The 15,473-nt window shown below is 44.3% G+C and overlaps 1 pseudogene; it reads right to left on the reverse strand.

The window, feature by feature from the left end:
- Positions 1 to 11,403: 11,403 nt before the first annotated feature.
- LOC129169132 (gap junction beta-2 protein-like) lies at positions 11,404 to 14,344 on the reverse strand (annotated as a pseudogene).
- Between the last annotated feature and the right edge of the window lie 1,129 nt (positions 14,345 to 15,473).

The raw sequence follows: 15,473 nt of genomic DNA on the forward strand, positions 1-15,473 counted from the left end.
ACTAATTCCTAAGTTTCACTTGTATAGCGCTTTTCCACTTCCAAGGCACTCAAAGCACTTTGACACTGTTAGCACATTTACCTACTGATGTAGGTAAATGCCAAGGTGTCGGAGTTCAGTTTGGGGGCCTTAGGATCTCGTCTCGGCTATTTGCAGATGGTGTGCCTTCACCTTTTACTGGGGCAGTTTGCAGCTGAGTTTGAAGCTTTTGGGATGAGACTCAGCACCTCCAAATCTGAGGCCATGCTTCTCAAATGGAAAAGGGTGGGTCACACCCTCTAGATAGGGAGTGAGGTCTTGGAGTGAGGATAGTGAGTGAGGTGGAGGAGTTCAAGTATCTCGGGTCTTGTTGACGAGTGAGGGATGTTGGAGCGTGCGCCTGACAAGCAGATCAGCGCAGCGTCTGCAATAATGACATCGCTGTACCGGACTGTTGTGGTGAGAGAGTGCTGAGTCGGAAGGCAAAGCTCTCAATTTACTGGTCGATCTATTTCTCACCCTCACCTATGGTTAGAACGAATATAAGACCAACAAGATTTGCATATTTGCAAATAGTGAGTAAAAATATATAGTAAATACAAGTAAATTTGCACTACTGTATATACAAGGGAGAAAGACAGTACAGCGCAATAATGTTGTGAATGATCTTTTACAGACAGGTGAGGTATTGTACAGCTGGATGGCGTGTTGAATGAATGAAGTCCTGTAGCGTTCACTGTGGGAGTGGAACCGGAGGACTCTGTTGGAAAATGGGGTCCGCTGCCCCTCTATTGTCTTATGGAGTGGGTGGGTGGGGTGGTCCAGAATGGAGAGCAGTTCAGGTTGTGACTGAAAGTCCCACCACGAGCTAACACTGCTAATGCACTAGGCCTCCTGCATGACATCATCGATAAACACGAGACCAAACACCCAGACGCTGTATTCATTATATCTGGCGATTTCAACCACTGTAACCTCAGGACTGTCCTCCCCAAATATTACCAGTATGTGAGCTTTCCCACAAGGGAAAATAACATCCTGGACCAAGTCTACTGCAACATGAAAGGTGCTTTGAAGGCTGTTCCAAGACCCCACTTTGGAAAGGCTGACCACATCTCTATATTCCTTTATCCAACGTACAGACAACTTCTCAAAAAAGCTCCCCCTGTAAGTACAGCAGTTAAAGTATGGAATGAAGAAACTGATCAAGTACTTCAGGACTGCTTTGGCTGCACAAACTGGGATGTGTTTAAAACTGCAGCGGGGAGGGAAGATTGTACTGTTGATTTGGATGAATATGCTTCTGCTGTTACTGGCTACATTAGCACATGTATAGAGACTGTTACCACCACCAAGTATTACAGAAAATACCCTAACCAAAAACAGTGGATGAACTGTGATGTAAGGGCTAAGCTACGTGCTCGTTCGACTGCATTTGTCATGGGCACCGCTGATGACTACAAAAAGGCCAGATATGACCTGAGGAGGTCCATACGGGAGGCCAAAAGACAGTACAGACAGAAGCTGGAGGGCTACTATTCCACCTCAGACCCTCGGCGCATGTGGGCGGGGCTCCAGCACATCACAGACTATCGACAGCAGAGTAGCGTAGCCACGTCCAGCCAAACCACACTTCCAGATGAGCTGAACGAGTTCTATGCCCGCTTTGACACCCAAACTTCTGATGAGCAGAGAGGGTGGCTGAACCTGGGGAGCACACAGGACGCACCTCTCATGGTGACATCAGCTGATGTGCGCAGGGTTCTAAACAAAACAAACCCACGAAAAGCAGCAGGCCCAGACAACATCTCAGGACGTGCACTTCGGGTTTGCTCATCAGAGCTAGCTGATGTGCTTGCTGACATATTTAACCTGTCGCTTGCACAAGCATCTGTACCGACCTGCTTTAAGTCCACCACCATAGTGCCCGTACCCAAGAAGAGCAACGTGACCTGCTTGAATGACTATCGCCCTATAGCACTCACTCCTATTGTTATGAAGTGCTTTGAAAGAATAGTCATGACCCACATCAAAAAGAGCATCCCGGCGGCAACTGTGGACCCTCTACAGTTTGCATATCGCCAGAACCGGTCCACGGATGATGCAGTCAACACTGCCATCCACACAGCCCTTTCTCACCTACAGGGCCAGGACACATACGTCAGAATGCTATTTATAGACTATAGCTCCGCTTTTAATACAGTCAGCCCCCACAAACTCACAAATAAGCTCCTCACACTTGGCCTGTCTCCCTCCCTCTGTAACTGGGTGTTTAACTTTCTCACAGGCAGACCCCAGTCAGTCAGAGTCCACAACCGCACATCCAGCTCAAGAATTGTGAGCACTGGGACCCCACAGGGGTGTGTGCTGAGTCCACTCCTCTACACGCTCTTCACCTACGATTGCGTGGCCTCCCAGAACAACACCAGCATCATTAAATTTGCGGATGACACTACAGTCATCGGACTGATCACTGGTGGTGTTGAAACATCATACAGAAGAGAGGTGGCGGACCTCATAGCTTGGTGTCGTGATAACAATCTCCTTCTCAATACAGATAAGACTAAAGAGATGATCATCGACCCAAGAACAAGGGAAAAGGAGCCACATAGACCCCTGTTTATTGGTGAGACTGAGGTGGAGAGGGTGAAAACCTTCAAGTTCCTTGGCACACACATCAGCGAGGACCTCACCTGGTCTCACAACACCCAACAAATTCTGAAGAAGTCCCAAAGGAGACTGTACTTCCTGAGAAGACTGAGGAAATTTGGCATGTCCACCACAATCCTGAGTTGCTTCTACAGATGCACCATCGAAAGTGTCCTTACCGCCTCCATCACTGTTTGGTACGGTAACTGTACAACACGTGATAGGAAGGCACTCCAGCGGGTGATCAAGACCTCACAGAACATTGTTGGGGCAGCCCTCCCCTCACTGCAAGACATTTATAAATCTAGAGTCCTACGCAGAACACACAACCTCATCAAGGACAGCACACATCCACAACACTCATTATTCACACTCCTACCATCAGGCAGACGCTACAGGAGTTTGAAGTCCAGGACCACAAGGCTGGCAAACAGCTTTTACCCACAGGCCATCAGGCTTCTCAATGAAGCACTCAGACACGCCACACGCAACACACACTCATAGCACTTTATTTATTTATTTATTTATTTGTATTATTTACTTGCATTAATGTCTCTTCTGTTGTTGTTGCTTAATTTCTTGGTATTTATGTATATGTGTTTATGTTTCTTATGTTCTTATTCTTTCTTGTGTTTTTCTTTCTTTTCCTTGGGAGAATGAACAGAATAAGATTTTCATTGCATGGTATAACTGCTGTTTTACCATGCACATGACAATAAAACTCTCTTGAATCTCTTGAATCTTGAAAGAGCAGGATCACGGATACAAGTGGCTGCAATGAGTTTCCTCCATAGGGTGGACTCACCCTAAGAGGTGAGGAGCTCGCTTATTCGGGAGTAGCTCAGAGTAGAGCCGCTGCTCCTTCACATTGAGAGGAGCCAGTTGAGGTCGCTTGGGCAACATCGTCTGGATGCCTCCAGGACGCCTCCCTGGTGAGATGTTCCAGGCATGCCCAACCGCGAGGAGGCCCTAGGGGGGACCTAGGACATGCCGGATGGATCATATAAATTGAACCAAAGGTTATTCATTAAAATATGCAAAATTTCACCTGTAATTAGTAAAGAAAAAAAAGTAGGCCTTTTGAAGGCTCGCATACATCGGTTATTGTAAGTTATTTTTTGTGACACCCTTATTTTGTATCATGAGAAGATGTGCTTTTATTTTGAAGGCCGCATGTGTTGTTGTACGTTGAGATGATAGTGGCCAGTCAGAGTCAAGCTGTGCCAAATAAACATGCATTCTACAGCTCTGGCTCCTGTCCTTTCGTTCACGCTACAGCCCCACATCATTCGTAAGAATCCTCAACCACTCGGTTCCATTATGGTAACACCGCTTTTTGTACACACTCAAGCTGAAAATGCACTTAAGGCAACAAAACTATTTTACTTTTATCATGTAAAGCAAAGATACAAAATTTCAACTGTAATGAGTTTACATTAATTGTAGCTAACATTTTGACATCGTTGGCTCAGCGCGGCTTGAAAATGCATTTAAAGCCACAGAAAGTTGCTTTCTACCATCAGCTCATAGACATACATATGTAGACACCGCATCGAGTGGGTTTGCCCACTGCTGCGATACGTCAGCGTCGCCACCATAATTGGATGTGGCAAGGCTGCGCTGTAAACAAATACAAGTAAATGTACTTACAGTACTACCCGCATAACGTAAGTATTTGCATCGTATTACGGAAGAAATTCCATATATCGTAAAGCGTCAAGCCGGTGCAAGTTTTTTTTTTTTCAATCAACTTTATTAATGCCTCAAGTCGGTGCAAGTTCAGGCTAACACTTGGTGACGCCTTCGGACACTTCACGCTCTCATTGGCTGATTTTCGAGGCACCGCCTCCGCTCTCATCTCATTGGCTGATTTTCGGGCACCGCCTCCACTCTGTCATTGGTTGATTATCGGGGCACCGCCTACGCGCTCATCTCATTGGCTGACTTATACAGCACGTTTGTGTGAGAGACAGGCTTCTCCCTTCAACTGCCTTCCTCTTCGTAGTCCCCCTGAAACTAACTTAAACAATTAAGTTAAGTTACAAATTAAAATTTTGCACACAGCATTATCGTGTAGTGCGTGTGTGTTTGTCTCTGAGACTGTTTTTGTTTTTCAGTTTTATTCATTAACAGTAATCTTATTTATTACCTTATTTTATATTGGAATGTTACTCTACTATGTTTATGCTATCATTTTCTTATATTTTCCCACCATATTTGGTGGACTATGAATATTTTGAAGCGCCAAAGGGGTGAGTTTAGGAAGATCTTGGAACGGATCAGGCTATTTACATGTATTTTACGCTTCGTATAACATAAAATCCCTATAACATGAAGGTTCTCGGAACGGATTATTTACGTTGTAGGGGCGTCTACTGTACTTTCATAAAGGCCCTTTCTAAAAAGAAATATAAGTTAATGCCTCTCGTTTATACACACGTATTAAAATACTTGAGAAACAGTTAAGCACCAACAATGTGTTTGATCTTGTCAGAAGATAAGAACTTTATTGATCAGACACAGGAGTAATTCACATTACATCAGCTGAAGGGCACTAAGTACAAAAAGTACTATCTTTGCATTCCTGCATTCCTCCTCTCTCTTTCCAGACTCTCCACCCTCGCCAAGGCATCATCGTCTGGCCCTCAGATCATCAGGTGAAGAAGGCAGAAGAGTGGTCGTAGTAGAAAGAAAAGATGACAATCAATCTGAGCTACATTTGTGGTCGTGTTTCAATACAAAATTTTAGTTTATCCCCGTGTGGGTGCAGAATCGAGTCAGCTCGACATAACAGTCCACATACAGCACATACTTGAGCCGATGCTTTGCTTCACCATGTCCGGGGTGGCAGGACGTAGTGAGTTGTCAAAACATAGATAATGGTGAGAGGGGGAAGCGGGAATGTAAAAAAACCCAGAAATAGCGGCAGGCAGGCGCGGTACTCCACGGGAGACAATGCATTGCTGCTGGATTCACCAAACTTGTGGAGTTCACTTTGCCATGCCCATTAGTAAGTATATCTCCGATTTTTGTTTACGAGAGTTGTACAATGTTTTTTTACAGCCATATGGAGAAGCTCATTCCACGACAGGAGATATGTGATGTTACACATATCCATATTGGTTGATACTGGACATTGACAGTTGGACAATATCAGCATATTGGATATTGGCAAAAAAGTCAATATCGGACATCCCTACTCATGTTTATATTATGTGTGTGTGTTTGTGTTTCAGGGACACACATTCATGACAGATATGTATCATGTGTGTGCATATGTGTTTACGAGTATGTCTGAAAATAGTGACAGAGTGGGAGATGACAAGATATTTGAACATAACAGGGATCATGATGCTCATGACTATTTGAGGCATGTCTGTTTCGTACTCACCACACTGGGGACATCAGTGTCTTGGACGACCTGGGAACAGTCTATTGTGTCTCTTGAGCCCTTTTTGAGGTCCAAGTTGTCCTGGAAAACTGAACACAGAAGGGACAACTCCATCTCTGGTCCTGACTGTCTGCCCTTTCCTGTCAAAGTCCTCCGGCTTGGCTGGCAGAAAATCCCTCCCTCCGAAGGGCCACTTCTGTTTCCTTTGAGCAGTATCTTTGGGAAACCTTCATAGTATGACAATAGTTAGTGAAGCAAATGACAACAATCAAACTAAAAGTTAGCCAAGCAAATGACAACAATCTTACTGTTCAGAGGACCTGAATAAAATAAGAATGACAACTTCATTTTTTGAAGACGGGTTTGACCAGGCTAATTCATTGTTTATGTTCTGGTAATGTAAGATTGTTCATCCTCCTGTTCCTTTCTGACTATGGATGCGTAAACTGAGTTGTTCAATTATTAGCTGTATATGTTTTGATGAAAATATATACTAACATGAGCATAATAAATTAAAATAAATGAATGAATGAATTGTGCACGGGGATAAATTGTTTTCCACAATGTCTGCAAATTATGCTCTCAAAACAATATTATTGTGGGCAAATCATGCAGTCTATGGGGCAAATATTATCAAAGGTAATTGTTAAGTCTTACCTGTGAAATGTTATTTCCCTGGGATTTGGTTTGGCCACATGAATGAGGCATCTTCCCGATCCAACTCTTGCCACATCCATTGTCACATCTGGCACACCAGTGCATGCCCGCGCGCGTTGCCTCGATCCGGCTAAACTGTCCGTGGCTCGGGCCGAATTCGAGAACATGGAGCGGCTGGGGTTTGTTAGACGCTCCAGCAGCCCCTGGTCGTCTCCGCTACACATTGCGCCCAAGCGTGACTGAGGGTGGAGGCCGTGCGGGGATTATCGTCGTCTTAACGATGTCACCACGCCCGACCGATACCCTGTGCCTCACGTGCAAGAATTTCCGGCGCACCTCGCCGGTTGCGTTGAGTTCTCCAAGATCGACCTGGTGTGCGGCTATTATCAAGTGCCTGTTCACCCCACAGATGTTCCCAAAACGGCCGTCATTATGCCGTTCGGGCTTTTTGAATTTTTGAAGATGCTGTTCGGGTTGAAAAACGCTGCACAGTCTTTCCAGTGGTTGATGGACTCAGTTCTACGGGACATGCCGTCCGTGTTCGTCTACCTGGACGACATTCTTGTTGCCAGCGAGGGCGTTCAGGAACACTGACAGCATCTGAGGGACTTGAGAGACTGAACGCTCACGGCCTTATCGTGAACCCCGCGAAGTGCGTTTTTGGGGTCGAGTCTGTACAATTCCTCGGCCATCTCGTGGACAAAGACGGCGTGGTTCCGCTCCTCTCCAAATTAGAGGCCGTCACCACTTTCGCACGTCCACGGTTGGCGCGGGGACTCAGGGAATTTTTGGGGGTAGTGGCTTGTACCACTGTTTCATGCGTCACGTGGCGCACGTCATGCGCCCGCTGTACGAAGCGCTCAGAGGTACGTCTCCTAGCCAGGTCATTGAATGGTCGGCAGAGAGGTTGGCAGCGTTCGAGGCTACCAAAGCTGCACTTGGACAGGTGCCGTTGCTGGCGCATCCTCGGCCCGACGCACCCGTGGCCCTCACTGCCGACGTGTCTGATTACGCAGTGGGGGCAGTCCTCGAGCAGTGGGTTGACGGTGCCTGGCAGCCACTCGCCTTTTTTAGTCGCCAATTGGTGCCTCGTGAGCCCAAGTATAGCGCTTTCGATAGAGAGTTATTGGCCCTTTGGTAAGCGGTGCGTCATTTCCGTTTTCTTTTGGAGGGCCGTGACTTCACCGCGTACACGGATCACAAGCCTCTCTCGTTCTCGATGTCGCGCACGGCGGAACCGTGGTCTGCGCGGCAACAGCGACAACTTTTGTATATTTCGGAGTTTACCACCGACATCAGACACGTCTCTGGGAAGGCCAACGTAGTGGCTGACTGTCTGTCCAGGGCGCTCGCTAGCACAGTCCAGCTTGGTTTGGACTATGCCGCCATGGCACGGGATCAAGAGCATGACGACAGCGTGCATGCTCTCCGTTCTGCGACCTCTGGCCTACACGTGCAGCGCGTTCCAGTTGGCGACTCGGGCTCCGCTTTATGGAGCGACGTTTCTTCCGGTGTTGCTCGCCCTTTAGTCCCTGCACGCTGGCGCCGCAAGGTGTTCGATGCGGTACATGGCCTTTTCACCCGGGTCCTAAACCGTCCGCAAGACTGGTTTCCCAAAGGTTCGTGTGGCGTGGTCTCAAGAAGGACGTGCTAGCGTGGTCCGATGCCTGCGTTGCTTGCCAACGAGCCAAGGTGCAGTGCCACATCAAGATGCCCCTCGAAACCTTTCAGGTACCTGAACACTTACACTTTAGAGCGGTACAGGTACACTTTACGGATTACGGATATAGGATTCTGGAGCACGGGGACAAATGTTTGGTGTTGGACATTGGGGACCGGAGGGAAACTGTCTCGTTGGACAGAGTTAAACCTGCGTGTTTGGACCCTTTTCTGCCGTCGGAGGTTGCAGTACCTCCCCCGTCGTCCCCCTGGTCGACGACGGGAGGAGTTAACGGATTCGTCGGTTCCCTCGCCCTCCGCCTTGGGGCCGCCGCGGGTCCTTACCCCCCGGCCTTCCGCACCTGCCGCCTCCCCACGGCGTACGCGTCGGGGTCGGGCGGTAGTACCTCCTACCTATACTGATTTTGCGTATGGGTGAATTCTGGGGGGGCTTGTGTGGCGCATGTTGGACATAATTCACCCATGGGAACTTTATGTGGGTTGGAGTTTCACCTGGGCCCTTATTGTTGAGGGACCCTTGTTTTCCGGTTTAGAGACATGTGCATTTCTCTCTGTGAGATTGTAAGCTCGAGAGGAGCAGGGAAATAAATGTTCCCAGTTGTTGTTCCAATCACTCCGCCTGCGACTCCTTCTTCCTGGCACCACAAGATGTTTAATAAACGTCCTCTCTTTCTGCTTAGCAAGACGATGGACAGACGTGAAGTTGGCTGTGTCTCATTAATATATCCTGTTTTCAGTCTCATGGTGCCAGCCAGTACCTGCATTTACACACATTTCACACATTTATTGCAATAAAAACCACTACTACGAATTGGTGGTCATATCCCTAATATATACAGTATGTACTGTATGTGTGTGTTTGTACTGTATGTATAAATATGTGTATTAGCAATTGATGCGATACAAAGAGGGGGTAGGATTAAATAAGATCTCTTCTTTTATGAAACCATAAACTATTGTTGGGGGTATTGCTCCGGTGCGTGGGTGGCGCGCTGTTCTGGGGGAAGGGAGGTGGTCTGGCTTACAGTGGCTGGTGGGGTCCAGCGGCTTCGGGACGTGATACTCCCTATCCGGGGATTTTCTGCCCCGCGAGTGATGGCTGGCGCGGTGTGGTGGGTTGCCTTGCTGTTCGCCTTTAGCCCGCCCGCTTGCTCATTTGCTTGCTTTCCCCCTCGACCGCTCCTTTGTCTGCCTTGCAGGTGTCGTCCTGGGATGGGCCTGGGGTTTCCTTGCTCTCTAGTGGTCCGCATTCTCTGCGGCTTGGGATCTGGGTTGTGGGTCTAGGACCCCAGGGTCCCCTACTCCGCTACGCCTTGCGTCCCCTACTCTGGGTGTCGCGACAGGCTTCCAGGTGTCGAGGGAACGACCACAGTGTGTGTGTGTGTGTATATGAATAAGGACACAAAAACCTGACAGGATATCATTGTTTTATTGAGTGGGCTCTGATATGAAGTGTAATTGCATCTTGTAAAATAATTTGCAGTGGAAGTCCTGATTGATGTGCTGTTTGCAAAATACGTACACAATTTCTGCTACAAAGATAATATTGACCCATTGAAAGCCAATAAAAACAGTTGCTTTTTATGTCCGCCCCATCACACGTGTCAATAAGTGTTGGAAGCGCCCTGAACGCCTTCTGTTTTGCTTCTATCACACACCAGCTGCAACGCAAGAAGCTAGCCTATAGCTATGGCACCAAATGACTCCACATAAATAAAACCTTATTAAGTTAATTATGTATTGATATCTAAAAACCAAGTGGAGTCCAAGCATCATGATTGTTATCACTGACATATATCCAATCCAATCCACTTCATTTATCAGCACATTTTATAAACACTGTTTCCAAAGTGCTGCAAAGACTAGTAAAACCATAAATAATAAGTAAAATTACTACAGTAAAAACTAAAAGATCAAATAAAAACAAAGACACTTAGAACAGTAAAATATCTGAAACAAGAAGTAAAAGCAATAAATACAAGAAGTGGGTGAAAAAACACACACGACTCACACCGAGTTAAAAGCCACAGAATAAAAGTGGGTTTTTAAGACGAGACTTAAAGCTTTCACTTGTGGGGGCCATTTTTATATGAGGGGGGAGAGTGTTCCACAGCTTTGGGCCAACTACGCAAAAGGCCCGGTCTCCTGGTCTTAAGTCTTGTCTTGGGCACCACCAGTTGGAGCTGGCTTCGGACCTAAATGTGTGCGCTAGAGAGTAAATTTGGATGAGGTCCGAGATGTACTGAAGGGCCAGTCCATTCAACGCCTTAAAAACAAACACTAAAATCTTAAAATCAATTCTAAAAAGCACAGGCAACTAGTGCAGCGAGGCTGGAATTGGGGTGATGTGCTCCCTCTTTTTGGTTCTTGTTAAAGAGTTCTTGCAGAGTTCTGGACTAACTGTAAGAGAGAGTAATTTGTGGCTTATTCCAGAGTAAAGCGCATTACAGTAGTGCAGACATGATTAAATAAATTGCTCGAAAAGATTAAAATGATTTAATTTTGTATAAAAGCCGAAGATGATAAAAACAGGATTTTACAACGGCGTTGATTTGTTTATTAATTATTATTATGTACAGTATTTTGGAGAGTGCAAGGTTTTATTTGCCACAATTTTTTTGCATGTTGTTTATTTGTTGTTTTTAACGGAGATTGAATGTTGCTGAAAATAAGCAAGTTTTGAGTGCACCTCAACTTTAAATTTTGATTCCCCCGTCAGTTTTTTAGTCAGCAGGTTCAGAGAATGTGTCAGATTCTCCTCGTTCTCTTGTCGTGTTCTTCTTCTCTTCACACCTCTTACTGAGGCTGGTCTTTCTTTGGAATGAGTTCTCAAAAAACAACCAAAAGTCAAACAAAAAGCAAATGCACAATGAGAAATAAAGCTTTGATGCTTGACATCTGTCTGATAATGGTGGTTCAACTTTTGAAGTCTTCAATTTCAGAGGCGCTTTTCTGAAAATGTTGGTTAAATTATGAATGGTACAACTTCAGAAGACATTCAGAAAATCAGTTTTAATAGCAGATCCTAACCTTGATTCATAGCCTTGTCTCAGAACCATGAATTGCATTCTTGCTGAGTTGGGAATCTTTTCCCCTCCAATGATTCCATATGTACTTATTTATTAAGTGTAATGAGGCATGCCGCACAGTTTAAAGAAATTCACATACACTAGATCCTCTCAGCAGGATATTATTATTAATATGATTCATCACATTTGGTGACAAGAATCCTCTCTGGATGCCAACACAGACATACAAAACCATTAGTTCAGTGTATTTCTGATGGATATAAGAAACTGTTTCAAGTATGTCATTGGAAAAGATGAGTTATATCGATAGCTGCAGACAAATGGTTTTATGCGACACTATAAATTGGATTTATTTCCCTAGTATGAGCTTATGTTGGAGCCAGGAGCCCATAGTTGAGTCTCCACCATTGTTCAGGTGCTTGCTGCAGGCCTTCCCGACCAGGAAGACGACCTCTGCAATGTTGAGCAGGATGCAAACGCCCGACACAGCCAGCATGAACACGGTGAAGACGGTTTTCTCAGTGGGTCTGGACACAAAACAGTCCACTGTGTTGGGGCATGGGTGCGAGTCACATTTGACCAGGCGGATCATCTTGTAACCAGGGTAGATCATGTAGAAGATGTACATGTCACCTCAAATGTGACCCTGAAGAGCAGGCTAATGACATACGTCCACCAGAGGGCGCCTGTGATTTTCATCCTTTGGGTCTTAATCTGCTCCAGGTCTTTGGGGCCCATGGGCCACATGCATGGCCACCAGAAGGGCCGGGGCGGAGACCAGGATGAGCTGCAGGGCCCACAGGCGGATGTGGGAGATGGGGAAGAAGTGGTCATAGCAGACCCTGTTGCAGCCTGGTTGCTGGGTGTTGCAGGTAAAGCCTGACTTCTCATCCCCCCACACGCTCTCTGCTGCCACCACCAGGACCAGGATGCGAAAAATGAAAAGCACTGAGAGCCAGATGCGACGGATTCCTGTGGAGTGTCCGTTGACACCGCTGATGACAGTATAAAATGAGGCCCAGTTTATTTTTTGTTCCGGGTCTGAAAGACACACAATAATGCAGTTTCCGTCACAGATTTGAGTTCCTACTCCTGCGTCAAACACCTGGTTCCCTTCATGCTGTTTTCTGATTTAGTGTGCAGCTTTTAGTCTAGTTTGATTCCTCATTGTGTTAATGTTTATTTGGAATGCAGTGCATATATCCACCCTGCTGACCCATTTTTGACATGGTTTCTCATATTTTTTCTATCTCGCATAGCTAAGTAAGGTGTCACGATGAGCTAATCTCATCACTACCAACTACCCTAATAATATTAATAATAATAATCATGTTTTTAAATCTATATTTGATTAAACTTTCCACTATTAATCCCAAATGAAACTCACCAAATTTACTGTTCACGTCCAACATCGCACACATAAAAACCCTCAAAATAATTAGGGCTGTAATTGATTTGATTAATGATTTTCAATGATATTAATTAATTAATCAACGATGCCCTTTTTTCAAAACTGTATTCTATTAACAGAAAGACAAATGACAGGACACGATTATACTGTATATATTTGTACACGGCTTCAAACAACCTGAAAATGGAAATAAAGTTAAAAGATACCACACATTTTGTTAACGACTCACTAATGGAAGCAGAACATTTGAATGGCACTTGAACTATGCTATTATGAGCAATGTGGGTTGCGTTCAAAGACACCACATAGTTTAAGTTGAATTCACGTTTGAGTGGATTTCCAAGCGTACTTAAATGCACAAAATTGTACTTCCGCATTAGAGTTACAAAGTGAGTGATAAGAATATCCATTTTCTTTGTCTATCTGTTTATTAAGACCACACCTACAAGCATAATTAAGATGTTGTTGTGATGCTCGAAATTCGGAGTGTCCTTAATGCACCGCGGTTGCTGTGGTGAGAATCAGGAAGTGTCGTTCTGAGGATAAACAGACCAGGGAGTGTTTGTGAGTAGAAGATACACGTGTGGTGTTGGATTCGCACTGCTGTTGATGTGTTTGTCAGAATAAATAATCATAAAAGATCGGAAAAGAGTCTGTGTGACTCTGTGGCACTCAACACTGTGCTGCCGTCTGCTGTACTAACAGAGGTGTTAGCTTGCCAAAATGCGCATGCCTTAATTACACTAAAAATGTTAACCTAATTAATCAAATTAATTTGTTAACGCATTATTTTTGACAGCCCTAATTTTCTATTATTAAAAAATACCCTAAAACCCAAACTCTTCAGCTCACAAACCTTTTTTACATATTGCTTACTCGCAGCTGTTGACAAACAAAATGCCAAAAAAATACCTTCCTTTTAACATTCACTTTGTATTTTTTTAAATTAAATATGAAATTACAATGCTAATTATTTCCATTCTAAAATTATAACATAACATAAATGAACATAAGATAACGTACCATAACAAAATACAATTTAACAATAAATTACAATAAAATAACATAACGCAACATAAGAAGTTATGCTTGTGTGTCTCCAAAAATGAAAAGTCAATTTAAGATCACTAAATCTAACCACTGTAGAACCAAAATCCAACTTTCAAAGTCTCCAAATATTTATATGGTATAAAGTATGAATATGAGAGTGGTTACCAGGCTCAGCAGGAGGCATAAGAGGCATATGAGGCAGTGAGGAGCACACTATTGACCTGCTGGCTTGGCATGGATGACTGACTGCAGAGACGAAGGGGGCATCTTTGCCCTCCTCTGTATTTGGCAGACCTTGCACCATGTGTCATGTGACATGCTCCTGCCAGTCGCCATAATGTGGCCTACAAAGTGGGCATCTGCATGCAAAAGTACCTAGTACTTTACGTGAATATCAGCAATAAACAGGAAGTAAATTATCCTTACCTTCAGGTGAGGCTTACAAAAAATAAAATCCAGACATATTTATGTTGATTTTGTTAACAAACGTCTGCCACCAGTAAGCAGCAGGACTTTGCATTGCTATGGTATCGCACACAGTTGCCACAGCCCTGCACTGAGGTCATATGCTTGGCTGCACGCACTAGTTTGCATACAATAGCTCCATTTAACCAGGCCAAACAAACAACTACACAGTTCAGTTCAAATGTTTTAATTTCAGCCCAGTGGAGGAATCTGTGTAGGGGGGCTGCAGTCTGCTCTCTTGGCTTGGCTTGACTGTGCCTTGTCCAGAGAGGAAGATGAGGCAGTGTAGAATGGAATAAAACAGCAAATGATACACAAAATCAAGATGCATTACAACAGTTTATTCTTTTGATCATTTGCTGCTAATGAGTGTTTCTTCCGGGGTTTAACATCATCCAGTTCATTGCTTCCTGGTTAAATATTTTACATTATCTGACTAAATTCTGCAACAAAAGGCCATCATTAGATTCCCCCCCACAACTCTTCAGGCTGTGAATGCACTTGAAAGTGATGGTAAATAACTTAAGTCACACTTTCAAACTTTCAAACTGAATTTAGTCTCTGGGGTCTAAATAAATAAAAATTGTGAAAATTGTAGAACTGTACTGCATTAAATCTGAAGATGTTTCTAATATTGTTGTTGCTTAATATAGACACCAACAGTTTATAAAGACACCAACAGTGAATATTATCTTTATGATGATTCTGCTCAGTCTGAAGGAGGACATCTAGAGGTCAATATGGGTTTCACTAGTATCATAGGCTCATTTTATTATTTCCCCTCTTGTTTTAGAATGAATAATGGTGCGAAATTACGAAATGCAAGTAATCAAGATTCCGACAGGATGTAATATTTGTACTATGCGGTGTTTAGTTATGATTGTATTGGATACTTGTAACTTGTACTTTTTATATTTTATTTTGAAATGTGCTTCATTTTTTATTTAAAAAAAAGCCATTTTCTGTTTTAGTCAAGGGTTGTTTCCGGTTGGTTGGTGTATTCAGTGAACCCTTTTGTTTGCCAGTGTTGAATGGTGACAAAACAGACAAAAATGTATTTCGTCATACAGATACTTACTTTAAAATGGAATTTTGTTACTGAAAGTGTCGAAATAGATGCTGCTTGTGTTAATCAGTGGCTTGACGCCACATCCGAGTGGTA

This window comes from Dunckerocampus dactyliophorus, chromosome 16 (genome assembly GCF_027744805.1).
Source record: "Dunckerocampus dactyliophorus isolate RoL2022-P2 chromosome 16, RoL_Ddac_1.1, whole genome shotgun sequence".
Taxonomy (NCBI): domain Eukaryota; kingdom Metazoa; phylum Chordata; class Actinopteri; order Syngnathiformes; family Syngnathidae; genus Dunckerocampus; species Dunckerocampus dactyliophorus.